We start from the raw sequence: 16,404 nt of genomic DNA on the forward strand, positions 1-16,404 counted from the left end.
GTGTGATATATTGCTTAGATTGTGGGTGTGTATTAGCTTGTGTAGGTGGGTCATGTATGGGGCTTGGTCAGGGGATTTATTGAATTTGAATGCCGTTTGTTTGTTAATGTTGTTATATTTTTGTTTGAGTATTTTAAAGATTGGATTGTGTTGTGCCCCAGCCCAGTAGTTGAGGATTGTCTGCCCCATGTAAGGTGTCGGTCAAATGTAACCCCTAGGAACTTAGCTTCTTTTTGGTATGTAATTTTTTTGTCATTAAGGTGAAGTTTGGGTGTGTAATTTTGCATATATTGTTTTTTGATGAGCATGCCAATGGTCTTTTTGGTGTTGATTTGGAATCCCCAGTTGGAAGCCTATTTTTTTATATTGTTTAAAGCAGATTGCATTCTTGTTTTTAATAAATTGATGGAGGCCGAGGAGGTCCAAAGGGAAACGTCATCTGCGAATTTTGCTGTGGTATTTTTTTCTTTATTTTTGGAATCTGAGAAGATGTCATTTATCATAAAATTGAATAGTGTTGGCGATAAGATGCTTCCTTGTGGAGTACCGTTTTCAATGGGGTGTGTGTCGGATAGGGTTTGATGGGATTTAACGGTGATGTGTCTGTCTGTTAGGAAAGAGTGAATGAAGTTTAGTATTCTCCCATTGATATGATTACTTTCGAGTTGTTTAAGGAGGCCGTTATGCCAAACCATGTCGAAAGCTTTGCTGAAATCTATAAAGATGGCCAGGGTGTATTGTTTCATTGATTGCGCAGTCCTAATGTCTTGTTCTAGGTGTAGAATGTGGTCTAATGTTTGTCTGTTATTTGTGAAGCCGCTCTGGTCCGGGCTTATTAGTCTGTTTATAGAGATGTGATGCTTAAGTCTATTATTGATAATTGATTCAAGGATGTTGCATGTATGGGAGGTTAGAGATATGGGGCGGAAGGAGTCTGGGTCGTTGGGGGTTTTGCCCGGCTTCAGGACTGGAATGATTTTTGCGTGTTTCCAGGTTTGTGGTGTTGTGCCTGTTGACCATATTTGGTTGTAGGGTTGTTGTATTTGAGGTGTGATTTTATTTAGTATTATGTAACGTATGTTATCGAGTCCTGTGGCTGCGGCTGTGTTTTTGTTATGAAGTGCATTAATGGTTTTATTGATGGGTAGATGGGCTAAGTCGGGGGGGGGGGGGGGGGGGGGGGGGCGCTTTACGTAGGGGGGGGGGGTTGCTTTTTGATTGTATCTTGGAATGGGGGGGGGGGGGGGGGGGGGTAATTGGCTGTGCTGCTGGTCTTGGCAAAGTGGATAGCTATATGATTGGCTTTATCTTTATTGGATGGGCAGTTTTTGAAGTTGGGTTGGACTGATTTTCGAAATGTCCCTTAATGTCCCGAAATGTCATTTAAGTTTGTTCCAGATTTTTCTTGAATTATTTTCGCCAATTTTGGGGGTATTGCAGAAGAGCTGCCAGTGTTTTTTCCTGGCCGTTTTAATAAGCTGTTTAGTATGGTTTCTGAGATGAATGAAATCAGGGTTTTTTGTTTTATCCCGTTTACTTCTATTTAGGGCTCTTTTTCTTAATTTTCTAGTGTTTTGGATGTCGTCGTTCCACCAGGGGACTGGGTTGTGGGAAGGGGCGGGTTTGGTTGTGGGTATGCATTGGCTTGCGATATCGAATAGTGTGTTGGTAAGGTTGGTGTTGAATGTGTCTATGTTGCTGTTTTGTATTTTTGGGGGGTCGGTTTGGTTGCATAGTTTTGTAAAGAGTTGCCACTTGGCTTTTTGAAAATTGAATTTTATTTGCTGAGTGGTTTCTAAAAGGGGTTCGTTAGTGAGTGAAGGGGGATTTAGAGAGAATTTGGTTTGTCAAATGTCATCACTTACTTACTTTGGAGATTTAACGTGCGCTTTCCGACTGATGCGTATTTCGCACACGGCAAATGTCATCATGATGGACTCTAGTTATATACTATAGTGTTAATCCACAATAAATTGAGTAAACCCAATTTAAGGTTCAAACTACTCTCAGCCCGACAACTTGTAAGTTGTTTTTCCTGCATACACATGAAACCTTTTGATCTTAAACAGTGTATAATTGTGATTTCCTAAACCAGTTAATTTCATTAAAAAGTGACGGGTCTTTTTTATTATAATCTTCTTTATCTACAAATAAGTTGTTTTCATTAGGTACATCTGTAATTATTTAATCTTCACAAAGTACCCTTCCTTGCCTTTCTAAAACAACATCGAAAAGAAGCTAATGAGTCTTCTTAATTAAAGGAGGACTAAACCATTATAACACTGGGTAAACTCAATCAGCCATGACAACTCTCTGTAGATGTTTTGGCATGTAGACGTTTTGGCATGTAGAAGTTTTGGGAGTGAACCGTGACAATAGCTCAATTTGACTCAACTTGTGTGTCGCTCTCGCGTTAGATTTGCTAACGAACCAGTTTAGGTGGGATTTAGTGCACAATGCGTTTAAGCTCCCATGTCTAATCCTTATGAAAACACATTAAGGGTTTAAAACAACACAGTAATGCATATCATGTTTCACATCACCACGAAATATGACACATAAATAAGATATATTTCTTCTTTTAATAACAAAATAAGATAATATAAAGTTTTGTCACTCTCGTTTTATTCACAAAACACACCATCAACAATGTCACAATAATGTATCATTTTACATTACTCCAAGTGAAGCGATGGTCGGCATACTCCATTCTGGATACGGCACCATCCATCAGTCGTGCTCAAGTTGTTAGTTCTTGGACCGTCGTTGCCGAAGTGGTTCGAAAGATGTCGCCAGTTGTCTCCAGTGGAGTAACCAAGGACCTTCAGTCGAAACACGTGCAGGACATGTCTTTTCAAGACACAGCCAAGACTGCCACGTGTCTCTCTTCTTATTGCAACGGAACATAAATCCATGAAAACAAAGAATCCTACCTCCACGATGGGATGGAATGAATTTGATGTCAATTTGAGCGTTTGCCATTTTGCAAGTAACTTCTCGCTTTTTAATAATGCTCATTTAATTAATTAAGATTGACACTGACTGAACATGCTACTATGATTGGCATGATTACCAAATCATAATTAATTACTGAGATGTGGTCATGGAGAACATACTAATCCTATGTTAAAACATACTATTCCTTTACGTAGACAGATTAAAACTTCAAAGCGTTACCGCATGTCGCTGACAAATAAGTCAGGTGTGTGACAGTTATCACAATATAAAGATTTGATATATGCCGACTGACACTCTTGGTGGGTCAGTGTTAAGACAACAGATCAATACACACGCTTCCTATTCAGTATGTACGTATGATTACATGGCTGTGTGTATGCATGGTATGTATGGCTGTATGTATGATTAAATGTATGTAAATTATGTATGTGTATTTATGTGTGTGCGTGCGTGTGTGTAAATGTATGTAAGCCTAAACGCTTCGGTCGTTTGAAGCCAGAAGGGAAAGAAGCCTACTCCCGCAGAGCTCACTAGAGCTCACTAGAGCTGAAACTTCTCTCGCAGAATTCTTTTGGAGAAGGCGAATGGAGCAGAGTAAGCTTAGGGATTATCGGCTGTTGCGTGAAAACAATGCTTTTCCTGAAGCCTTAGAGTGCCCTGAACATGGAATCATATGTATATGGACCTAAGTAGCCCATGGCCTAATATTTGGTATTATTCAACCCGACCTACCCCGTCGATGTAATACAGGACTGTGATAACCGTTGAAATTAAAAGGTCTACAAGAAGATGTATTTCTTATAATAGAAGGTCCATAAGGGTATTTAGTATTTCGTTATGAAAAAATAGTTCTCTTGATATTCAATACTGGACATTTCCCCACAACCCACTTTTTGTTTGTTTATGGTAAAAGTTAATAAGAGGAGGTTTGGTGGGGGACTTAGTGGTATCTTCTCAGAGGGTGTTATTCTGGCATTACCCACTATTTACTGGAGGATATTGGAAATGAATATACTGTAGACTGTCATGTTGTCTGACTACAGATAGGATTTGTTATCTTAACAATCACTGGGGGTTTAACATTAGAGGTGATTTGTACAATTGCCCAAATGATCCTGCTGAGTATTGGTGCTTAGTGATGTCAAATAGAATATTTTATTATCAGATGAAATTGGTGGTGAAAACTTAATACCATCTATACAGTATATCTTCAGTATATTTTTAGCCCTTTCTTTCTCTGTGTGTAATTCTGATTGAAAGAAGTCACTCAACCAGTTCATTCATTCCATGGTAAAAAAAATCAGACTTGGTTAAAATCTGTGTTTATCTCCGACAACTTCCCACTGGTGACATTGTAGTGAACTTGAGAAGTGGAGATGATTTTTTATATTCATATTATTATAATCTGTCAAACTGTACATAAATGTGTGTGTGTTAAATCATAAAATTCAAAGGGACTGTTCCCTACACTCATCAATATCATAATGAATGAACATTAGTGTATTGTGTGGATTATATAAAGCTCTCACTAAGTATATGTTTTACATGCATGACAGATGGGATTAAGGGAGAAATGAAATATTTTCTTGAACGTTTCCAATAACTAGTGGAGCAAATTGGAAATGGCTGAACCTGTAGATAGCGTCAAATCCGTGATGGATTTGACAGATCTCACAGGGTAACATTCAACAGGCTCTTTACCTTGTGATCATGTTAACATTTTTTCTTAACAGTTTAGAAAAAGAGAAGATATTTGAAGTGAACTACATTGAAAAATGAGAGAAGAAATTAATTGTCAATGTTTTTTATCATAAAAACTCTCTGGTCAGTAAACAACAGTTGTTATTTTAGTACTTTGAAGAGGAATCCCAAACCTTCTCTTACTCTGTTATGATATATAACGTCAAAGTGAAAGCAAAAAACCCATTAACGTGCAACACAGCATTTTCCATGGACTTGTTTATTTGCTATTTTGATATACATGTGTTCAGATTGATGAAAAATATACAATATCAACTATAAATTTCTTCCGTGTGTGAATGCGTGTAATACTTGCATATTGGCTCCCCAGTTCTCATAATGCTTCATATGAAAGCAAAATTGTGTGTTTGATTAAATCATCTCCTATTTCAGTGACTGATTTAAACCACAGCCAGTGTCCCAACGCTCGTAAATGTTTCGCCCTCGCAATCTAACGCTATAACATTTCAGGTCATAGACATCCTCTGATACGCAGCAGATGCGTTCTGGTCATATTACCTTTCGGCTCCATAGTCTGTACTGTCTTAAAATTGACTTTATTAGTCTTCGGATGTTACGTCTAGTACACACAAACAAGACCGTTTAGCCTATATAAGGAATGTAGCAGGCAGTGGATCTTCCAGTTGGCTAACTTACTGTTGGTAATATCCGTTTTCTTTTAGCAAATAAGAGGATAGTTAGTAACAAAATATACGATAAACAACGCATATGTGCACACCTATCACCAAACCATTCGACACTGACACCGCATCAAACCCCGCGGTAGACTGGACACAGTTATGTGCTCACCGATTAGATAAACACCTACCGACAGGGTGGGGATTGTGGTTCTAAGCGAAACAGACAACCCTGTCTGTTGTCTAATAAATGCTGGGCGGCGCCTTTGATCCTGCCTCTAACCATGCATGAAGTAGGAGTAAACGATGACCAGGATGGCCTTGAAATAAAGAAGATTCTTCTTGTTGAATATCAAAGTACCAATTCATCGGTCACGTGGTTTTCTTATGTATCCAGTGTATCCACAATTAACTAGAATGTTTCATATCCACCAAAATGTATATGCGTCAGTGTGCTTTATCAACACATGTATAATGCTTACTCACGCTTGGTGTGCCAGACTGAAATTGAACATTATGATAGCGTCAGCAGGGATAATAGAGGTCATAAGACGTGGCATAAGAAGATCATACATAAATATGTTTAAGTTACATAGGCAGCAGGCTAGATTATTTACAGCAATACAGTTCAAATATTGTGTTCAATAAAAGAAAACGTTGATTTTTAACACACTTATTTTTGTACTATTAAACAAACTGTGGACTTTGGAGACATTTTCGCTTATTGTAATGAGATCAAGGTAAAAAGTCATATCTTTCTCTGAAATCCACGGGCATAGTTTCTGTCAAACATAAGAACGTAATCAGGGCGGCCAGCTTTGACTTGTCGTGTGCCTTAAAGTTAGTTTAAACATGTCAAAAGCGATTGACCCTACAATATAGGGTCATTTACTCCAACGTTCTAACTTTCAATCGTTTTAACAGGACCATATCGTTTGTTATATATCGACTGCCTGTCTCTATGTCTTAAGTTGTTAATCGGTAACTGCGGTCCAGATTTATTTAATTTATTCATCTATTGTTGCAAACTTGACTGATTTGTTTACACAATAAAAATTCTAATTGATCATGCACTACTGAGGCAGTCAAGCACCTGTATAAGAAATATAAAAGCAGCCATGTTACATGTAGTCCCGAAAGCTGGCAATTATTTCGCCACAATATAACTGAAAAAAATGCTGATGTGACGTGACATATAAACTTACCCACAGACAATACATTTTTTCCAGAGAGTGTAGCACAATTCTATCAAAGTTTTATTGACAATTTGAAAAAGTATAATAATATAACAGTGCGAAAATCATTATGTATTTCTTTAAGTTTTATCAAAATCAAATATATTCTACTACTTTAAGTTTCACATTCCCAAGCCAGTAAAAGCTACATAGTTTACAGGACCGTCTATCATAATACGTAACGCTTGGAGATGCAAGCTGTCGAAACCAGTCAAACGAGCTGGCAGATGCTAATCAGCTAGCGCTATTGAAATTCTAGACCCGGCTGACCAGATTCAGACACAGCTGACCAGCCAATAAACAATTAACTAAGCAAGTCAGCACATCAAAACTTGCATAATTTGACCAACATTTGAGAAGCCATTGTTATCAATTCCATGTATTGAAATTCTAGAGCCGATTGACCAGTTTCAAACACAGCCGACCAGCCTATAAACAATTAACTAAGCAAGTCAGCACATCAAAACTTTCAAAATTTGACCACCATGTGGGAAACCATTGTTATCAATTCCAAACTGGACAGATGGGTAGTGACATGCTTTCAAACGTGGACTGGAGGTCTCGGGTATAAATGCAGGGGGAAATTGGCATTGGGTCATTCCTGCATTTCGCCTGAGAACCTCTCTGTCTGTTTTTGAAGGCGTGGAGATCCCGGAGTTAATTCCCCGTAACAATTCTAGGCATAAACGGTCCCTGAAAAAGGACGGTTTCAATAATATGAATATTAAAATTCATCATCACTTTTCAAGTTTACAAAAATGTCTCCAGTTGGAAGATGTCACAGATAAACAAGGATTCTAACTGAGTTTGATCGTCACAGGTTTATCTCCAATTTGACAGCACAATGCAGAGGATTAACAGTTACTGTGAGTAAGCATGGTTTTACGCCGCTTTTAGCAGTTACTGTGTTTATACAATTTCCACAGATATCATGCCAAAAACGCTCACAGTAGTTAGTGAGTAAACTCAACTGAGGATTTTACAAGTATGTATCACAACCTTTGAAAGCTAACATGTGAATAAACTCAGTTCACTGAAACTTAAATAATTAAGGCACTTGCAGTGACCAGTTAATAAGTAATCAGTGAGATATTATATCAATACTGGGAACGCCAAACAACTTCATTGTAAATAGACAAATGCACCTGTGAATGGTCAAGGTTTTAAATACCGAGTGAAACAAAGACGAGGTGCAAGCCTACACTGGAAATGCTATATGCTGCATGTCCAGCCTGCATCAACACCTCTAGTGATCTATTCGTGATTCCGAGCCTTGCGCATAACCATTGTCATGACCTGGTTGAGTGACTTCCTTCCATCAACGTGAAAGGATTACCCACAGAGAAAGAAAGGATTAAAATCCTAAAGATATCCTATCCAAATGGTATAAGTACTCACAACCAATTTCCTCCAATAGTAAACTGTCACCTTTGGTATCCCCAATAACACTCACCATGGTCATTGGGCAAATGTAAAAATCACAAACCCTAACGAGATTCTGTCTATATGGTCACACCCGGTGATTGTGAAGATCTAAAATTCTATCAACAGTTTGTTTGTTTGCTGTTTAACGCCGCACTCAGCAATATTCCAGCTATATGAAGGCGGTTTGTAAATAATCGAGTCTGGACCAGACAATCCAGAGATTGACATCATGTGCATCGATCCACGCAATTGGGATACGATGACATGCATCAACCAAGTCGGCGAGCCTGACCACCCGATCCCGTTAGTCGCCTCTTACGACAAGCAAGGGTTGCAGAAGATCTATTCTACCCCGGATCTTCAGGGGTCGGATCCTATTCAAGCACTATCCACACATTACATCCATTGTGACAATTGAATAGTTTCATCATACATCATTATCATGTTTTGTGCATGCAGGTCATTGGTTCAATGCATAGAATAACAGATAATCAAGTATTAGCTTGGACGTCTTTTTAAAAAGGTGCCCTCGCAACGTTGCATTAACAGTTGTTCTGATTTGAGTCCATGGGTGGCCCAGTCGTCTAAGGCTCAGCAATTCACTGTGCAGAGTTAGGTCCATTGAAAACATATGATTGTGAGATCGAATCCCGGTTCGCCACGATTACCTTTCTAGGTTTGCCAGCACCACATCCGTGCTTGTGGGTTTCACCAAGGTGATAAACGTTTGAAACCTGCATTACTATGGGCTTTCAGCCCACGTCTAGCTGGCACGCCGTGATATAACTGGGATACTGTTCAAAGCGGCGTTAAACCCAACACACTGACTCACACAAATCCTGACTTCAAATGTGAGGTGTCCTGTGTCAGGATTACATATATGGTTCAATGTTCAGTGTTTCATGATATATGACTGATATCATGAGCATTGACCCACGCAATTGGGATACCATGTTAGCGAGCCTGACCATCCGATCCCGTTAGTTGCCTCTTACGACAAGCATAGTCGCCTTTTACGGCAAGCATGGGCTGCTGAAGATCTATTCTACCCCGGATCTTCACTGGTCACGAACCGACCTGATGACATATTGCTTTGTATATTATTACACATGTATGCTGGCCAGGTTTCCCCACGTACATCAATACATTGATTAGACCATATTGATATCCTATTTGATGCTAATGTACCAGTAAGTTGGTCAAGCCTTGCTTTTAGGAGACTTACATGCTTTCTATTTTAACAAAGAATACCAATGTTGTTGATTGGATATATATACCCATTGTTGGATGTATCGTTAATGATTTGGGGATTATGTGATATCTTAAAAATGCAGTAATTGGTGCTCTTATACAACAATTGGTAATTCAACGTTTGCCATGTCCACATCAAATGTCGATTCTCCAAATTTAATTGCTCGATATTTTTATGACAGTTCATTAATCACCAATCACTGTTATAATACCACGTCAAAAACGGGATCAAAGGCATTGCTCCATTCAACATGTATCTTGTAATATACAGCAAACACCAACACCATTCCCTGATGTATTTAATTAATATGCGTGGGTGTTACACACAGTGTAACCGCTAAAATTAGAACTTGGAAATAAAAGTGACATCCGTGTACATTCTACGAGTGCGACCATATCAAGTGTTCATGAATAACTGTGAAAAGTAGTGATGACATCGGATGTTTGCGAAAAGGTGCGATTTTTCTGCCCCACACATTGCGAACACGTGTAAAGGCAAGTCAACGTCTCACATGGAAATGATGGCCTGAATGTGAGCATGTTAGTAATTGTAAATAAGTCAATAAAAGTTCAAGCAGTGATGATGTCAGTTCACAAATGGGCCTTGTTCTCGGTAGCTATTGAGACCACTACGTGACTCCAAAACTGATCCGCATCGTCGTGATTGAAGAAGGCTTTGGGTCCTAGCTAGCCCAAATGTTCTGTGGCTTTATTGTTTGGCGATTTGGACAGCCACGTGAAAGTGGTAATGTAATGTATTCATAGGCAAGAGTGGAACGTGCAGTCCGGCATTATCTCCTCTGAACATTTCTCTCTTATGGTCAATAATAAGAATCATGTGTAAAACGTGATCCCTGTGACGAAAAGCTATTCGAATTGTCCCGTTTACACAAGATAGGATATCCACAATTATTCTTTTGTACGTGAAGTGATGTGTGGTATATTATGTTGAATTTTGTTTAATGACACAGTCAGCAAAATCTGACAAGCTAGCGACGGAAATTATATTTTATATTATTGTGTAGCAAGCAGAGGCATAGGCAGATCCAGGGTTTCTGGTGTCACCACCCATCAATTACCCGTAGACGCATGTTTCCCGAACTGACCAACAAGCAGCACATAGTTAAACTACTTTATTCTGCAATTTTAACATTTTACGTCCGGAACAATGCTGAGCTCTCTCATTCACCCGAGTGACTCAGGATTGGTGATATGTAGTCCCAGGAACTGGCTACTTTTTATGTTTCACTTTTTGTTTCCTTATATTTCTCACTTCCTCTTTTTTCAACTGATGTTTTTGTAACGTTACATAGTCGAATAAAACAGTGGCTGTTGATGCGTCTTTTGTCCTTAAAAGCATAAGTCACTTCGCTAAAATATTCTGATCTGTCCATGTTGTGGTTTCGCTCACTTAGAACGCTGAGTTTTGCTGTACGCGTCAGTGGAACCATTTTCAATAAAATGAAGCTGCAGGAACTACTTTCTTTGTGTTTCAATGAGTTTCCATAGAAGAAAACATATGTCATTTCTTGCCAAATATTGAATGAATGGAGCACGTTTGATCATTTATGTCATGATCAGGTCAGTTGATGAAAAAACATTATTTGAACAGAAACACCCTGATACATCCCTTCTCAGGCGGTGCGTCACACGTTTCACGTGAATATTTCACCCTGGTTACAACTTAATCGCGGTGTGAAGATATGTGTGATCATTTTTGTTAGAAAATCAAAAGTAAATTGCATTGCGAGAGTTGTTTTTAAACAAATGCGTTGTCAACTGACAGCGAGAGCACTGTATTTTTTGTAGCCTAATTTTCGAATTTGCTAGGTTTTATATTTTATCATTTTACTGACATTTGGGTTCTCCTACGTTCTGTACCGCTTCAGACGTTTCCTCCGCATGAACCTACATGTAACACGCTGGGATATAACTTACATGAAGGAGAGGCGATACAACTTGGGAATGGTCAGCAGTCCGAACATGACCATAAAGGGATCGAGCCTACAGGAACACACAGGAACATTGGAAAGTTTATGTTCCTCAAATGAGCTCAAATGCATTTCTGAAGAAAATTCTGACTGATTTGTTTTGTACTGCAGAAATTTCTGGAAGAATCTTTTTTATACCTCCAGAAATTTCTGCCAGACATTTATTATTTACCACTTTGTATTATGTACTTCAAAATATCGCTCAGCAGTCATTTTTGTAGTAAACAACACGTTGGTGTTGAAACATTAGGCTCTGTAGTCAATCAATATATTTTGCAGTAAGAGAAAATCATTTGGCCTGATAGACTAGGGAATCATATCAAGATTTTCAACAAATCATTTCATACTCTCACGGCTTCAAATGCCCGATTAGCTACAATGAAAACCAAATGGTGGATTTTTCATACTTTTATTGTACATGGTTTGATACAGAAAAATGGCGTGACACTATAGTTCATGAAAGTCAGCCTCACAAGTATGATATTGAAACCACCTAGTCCCACAGTAGTTGTAAGTGTGGCATCACGTTCGAGTGATTAGAGGACGGTGCACAATCATTCGGGGCACAACTGCGAGCTTTCCAGGTGGTACCCGGTACAAGTAATGCCCATCACAGTGTCTTTTTGTCAAGTACCAACTACTTGTCCTCCACAGCTCGTTCAAGTCTTGGTGGATCAAGTGATTCATACTGAATGAAAAAGAAAGACAACGTTACAAGTAAGCACTTACAAATTGGTGACATGTAGAATTAGTATTGTCGTAACATTGATTTTCAGCCATCAGCGCGTATTGTTTCTCATAATTAATGCTATCTGTCTCTGCTAATCAATTTGAATGGCACTGACAGCATCGAAGCAATGCATTTCATACTTCATCTCGCCATGGATGTTGATCAAACAACCGCGACCATAATTTTAAAGGTTTAAATTGTTACAATATTCCCAGGTGTATGGGATCCATTTCTACCTTATGGCACTAAGCTTACATATTTACAACAGTAATGCTATTCTACAACTACCTACAGATGCAAGGACAAACATGTAAAACATATATGAATAAATATATTAAATTACATGCAACACATAACTAGTCCCTACATAATTTTTCTTGAATAGCGAAAACTTTACCACAACAAACGTGTATCATGACCCATTTTAACGTCCATCTACTCAAGTGACAGATGATCTCATCAATACATGTTTTAGATTCATCACGGATACCTCGTGTTGCCAAATGCAGTAGAAATTAGTCCTGTGCCTCAAGCTGTCAATGTAAGCACTCTTGGTTCGATAACTTGACCTCTGTAATGGGAAAACAGACAAGCTGACTTAATTGTAGTAAAGGCCAAACATAACATAAGCTCAATGCATCACAACCTAAAAACAGTTCTGCACCAACATTACTAAGAAAGTTGTTGGCACTTCCAGTTAAATGACATCATTTGCGGTTTGGAAAGAAGACAACTTCAAAACAGAAAGTGTTATTCCACAAGCTACCATAAACAGAAAGTTATAAGCACTTTTGGTGTAATGACCTTGACCTCAATTTAAGAGAATCACATGTTTGATTATTTTTAGTTGAAAACATAGGTGTAAGTTCTTACAAACATGTTATACACACACATTATTTCCTCAGTACAGAAAGAGCAGAAGTACCTTAAGACAGACCAATCCAGTGACCTTAATCTTCATAGAAGGTCACTCAAAACCTCATCACTTCAAAGCGCCACCCTCAGGACGTCGTCCATCCACAACTGGTGATGAGAACTGGTTGTAAAATCATAATTGCTGAACTAGTGACGGGCCAACCAATCGATCTTAGGAATTAATTGGTTTGTGTCATTTTAATGTTTTTCAGTGCTATGTCCAGAGAATCTAGAATACACTTAACAAAAACAAACAAACAAACAAACAAACAAACATGAATGCTGACCTTCGACGTGAAAACATTTGGGGGATTATTATGGAAAATTGCATTTGATTGCCTAGTCATTTAGACCTTATAGTAGGTCTTCGTCAATTCAATTAATTGTAACTACATTGAACGATTTTTATTATTGAGAACACGTGACCTTGACATTATCAATATCAACTGCAATATTTTCAAGGGTTAACCAGTATATAAAACCCAATATGAATTCTATGTCACAACGAAAATATGGTTCATACTTTATATTGAAAATAGGTCACTGTGACCTAACAAATATCTGCAGAAATAGACACTGAAGTGAAAGGCACTGTTCTGCCTCCAGGGTGTCCTCGTGACAGTGACACTGAATATCTTATGGCAATCATTTCCTCAAGAGGTCTCGAATAATTTCGTGACAGTGAATTATCACTGAATATCTTCTTAGCAATCAATGCTTCGAGATCAACATTCTTGGAACTTTCATACCTCTTCATGACAGCGAAGTGTCATTGAAAATATTCTTCATAATCAACGCCTCAAAACGGCCGATTGGAATTCTTCTGTCTCCACGGTGTCATCGTGAAAGTGAAGTTACGCAAAATATATTCTTGGCAATGAATGCCTCGATTTGTCCTCATGGAAATCTTCTGCCACCTGGGTGTCTTCATGACAGTGAAGTGTCATTTAAATGTTTTTAGTAATCAATGCCTGGAAATGGCCTCTTAGAACTCTTCTGCATCCAAGAAGTGCCATTTTTAAAAATATTGGTAATCAATGCATCGAGATGTCCTCATGGATCTCTTCTGGCTCCAGGGTGTCTTCGTGACGAAGAAGTATCATAGAATATATCCTCAGCAATCAATGCCTCGAAATGTCCTCTTATGAATCTCTTCTGAATGCGGGGTGTCTTTGTGACAGTAAAGTGCCACTCAATATATTCTTGGCAATCCATGCCTCGAGATGGAATTCTTCTGCTTCCAGGGTGTCTTCGTGACATTGTATTGACACTGAATATATCCTTGCCTGTCGTTGCCTCCTCATGATAAATGCCACTCTTCTGCCTCCAAGTTGTCGTCGTGACGGAATTGTCAATGAATAAAATCTTGGCAATCATTGCCCCTCGTGGAGTTATTGGCACTCTTCTGTCTCAAATGTGTCTTCGTGACAATGAAGCGCGACTCAATATAATCTTGGCAATCAATGCCTCGAGATATCAAGGTACTCTTTTGCTTCCAAGCTGTCGTCGTGACAGTGAAGTGTCTCTGAATGTATTCTTAGCCATCAACGTCTCGAAATGTCCTCATGGAATTCTTCTGTCTCAAGGGTGTCTTCCTGACAGTAAAATGTCAAGGAATGTATTCATAGCAATCAAAGCCTCGAAATGTCCACATGGAATTCTTCTGCATCCAGTGTGTCTTCCTGACAGTAAAGTGTCACGGCACGGAACGTATCCTTAGCAATCGATGAATAGAAATATCCTCTTGAAAGCCTTCTGTCTCAAGGGGGTCTTCGTGACAATGAAGTGTCACCGAATGTAATCTTGGCAATCAATGCCTCGAGATGTCATAGAACTCTTCTGCATTCAAGGTGTCTTCCTGACAGTGAAGTGTCACTGAATGTTTTCTTAGCAATCAATGAATCGAAATGTTCTCATGGAATTCTTCTGCCTCTAGGGTGTCTTCGTGACAGTGAAGTGTCACCGAATGTAATCTTGGCAATCAATGCTTCGAGATGTCATAGAACTCTTCTGCATTCAAGGTGTCTTCCTGACAGTGAAGTGTCACTGAATATATTCTTAGCAATACATGCCTCGAAATATCCGCTTTAAACTCTTCTGTCTCAAGGCTGTCTTCCTGACCGTGAATTGCCGCTCAATATAATCTTGGCAATCAATGCCTGGAAATATCATGGAACTCTTCTGCATCCAAAGTATCTTCGTGACAGTGAAGTGTTACTGAATGTATTCATAGCAATCAAAGAATCGAAATGTCCTCATGGAATTCTTCTGTCTCCAGAGTGTCTTCCTGACAGTTAAGTGTCACTGAATATATTCTTAGCAATACATGCCTCGAAATATCCTCTTCAAACTCTTCTGCCTCAATGGTGTCTTCCTGACAATGAAGTGCCACTCAATATAATCTTGGCAATCAATACCTCGAGAGAACTCTTCTGCATCCATGGTGCCTTCGTGACAGTGACATATCAAGGAATGTATTCATAGCAATCAATGCCTCGAAATGTCCTAAAGGAATTATTCTGCATCCAGAGTGTCTTCCTGACAGTAAAGTGTCTTGGTATTCATTGCCTCAAGAAGCGTCATATCACTGTTTTCCCTCCAGGGTGTCTTCGTGCCAGAGAAGTGCCACTTAATAATTCTTGGCAATCAATGCCTCGAAATGTGCACTTTGATCTCTTCTGCCTCCATTGTGCCTTCGTGACAGTCAATGTCCACTGAATATCTTATTAGCAGCATCACTGCATTCATAAGTCATCTTGACCCCCTTTTGCCTCCAGTGTGTGACCGTCGTTATCCAATGGTCGGGCATGCTTCAGGCGGATACAAAGAGGCTGACACTGCCTCTGACAACCAAACAATCCCCGATTTTGAACCTAAATCTTAATAATTTGGAAGTGTCTTTCTATAAAGTGATGCGCCTACGTGCAGGTTGTTAGTGCGGGTTAGTGCAGGTTAGTGGAGTGTTAAGTCTCTGAACCTAACGTGCCTCAGAAGCATACCCGACCCTTAGATCGAGGTCTCCGGAGGTCTTATTTGGTACCAGTGACCATGGGAGTTGGGAAACCTGGTCCTGGAGAGTCTCCTGGTGATGCCTTTTGCCTAAAGGATGTCTTATGGCAGACATATTCCTAAAGGGGTCTTCTTGGTCATTTTCTGCCCCCAGAAGTCTTGTTGGCGGCACTCTAATGCTTCCTGTGTTTCTTTGTGACAGTCAATTGCCACTAAACAGCTTCTTAGCAAACCTTGCCTCAAGAAGTCTCCTTGCAACTCGTCTATGTCTCTTCTGTGATTTGTTACAGACTATCCTCTTGGACCTCAATGTTTCCAGAAGAAATCAAGGCACCTTTCAGCCTCAATGGTGTCGTCGTGAAGTGCCACTGAATATCTTCTTGACAATCATTGGTTCAAGAGTTCTTGGATGTCTTCTTTACAGTGAATTGTCACCGAATATCTTCAAGGAAATAATTGCTTCATGAACTGCAGGACGTCGTCGTGAAAGTACATTTTCACTGAAAATCGTT

This window comes from Haliotis rufescens, unplaced genomic scaffold (assembly GCF_023055435.1).
Source record: "Haliotis rufescens isolate VD_foot unplaced genomic scaffold, xgHalRufe1.0.p SCAF_18, whole genome shotgun sequence".
Classification (NCBI taxonomy): domain Eukaryota; kingdom Metazoa; phylum Mollusca; class Gastropoda; order Lepetellida; family Haliotidae; genus Haliotis; species Haliotis rufescens.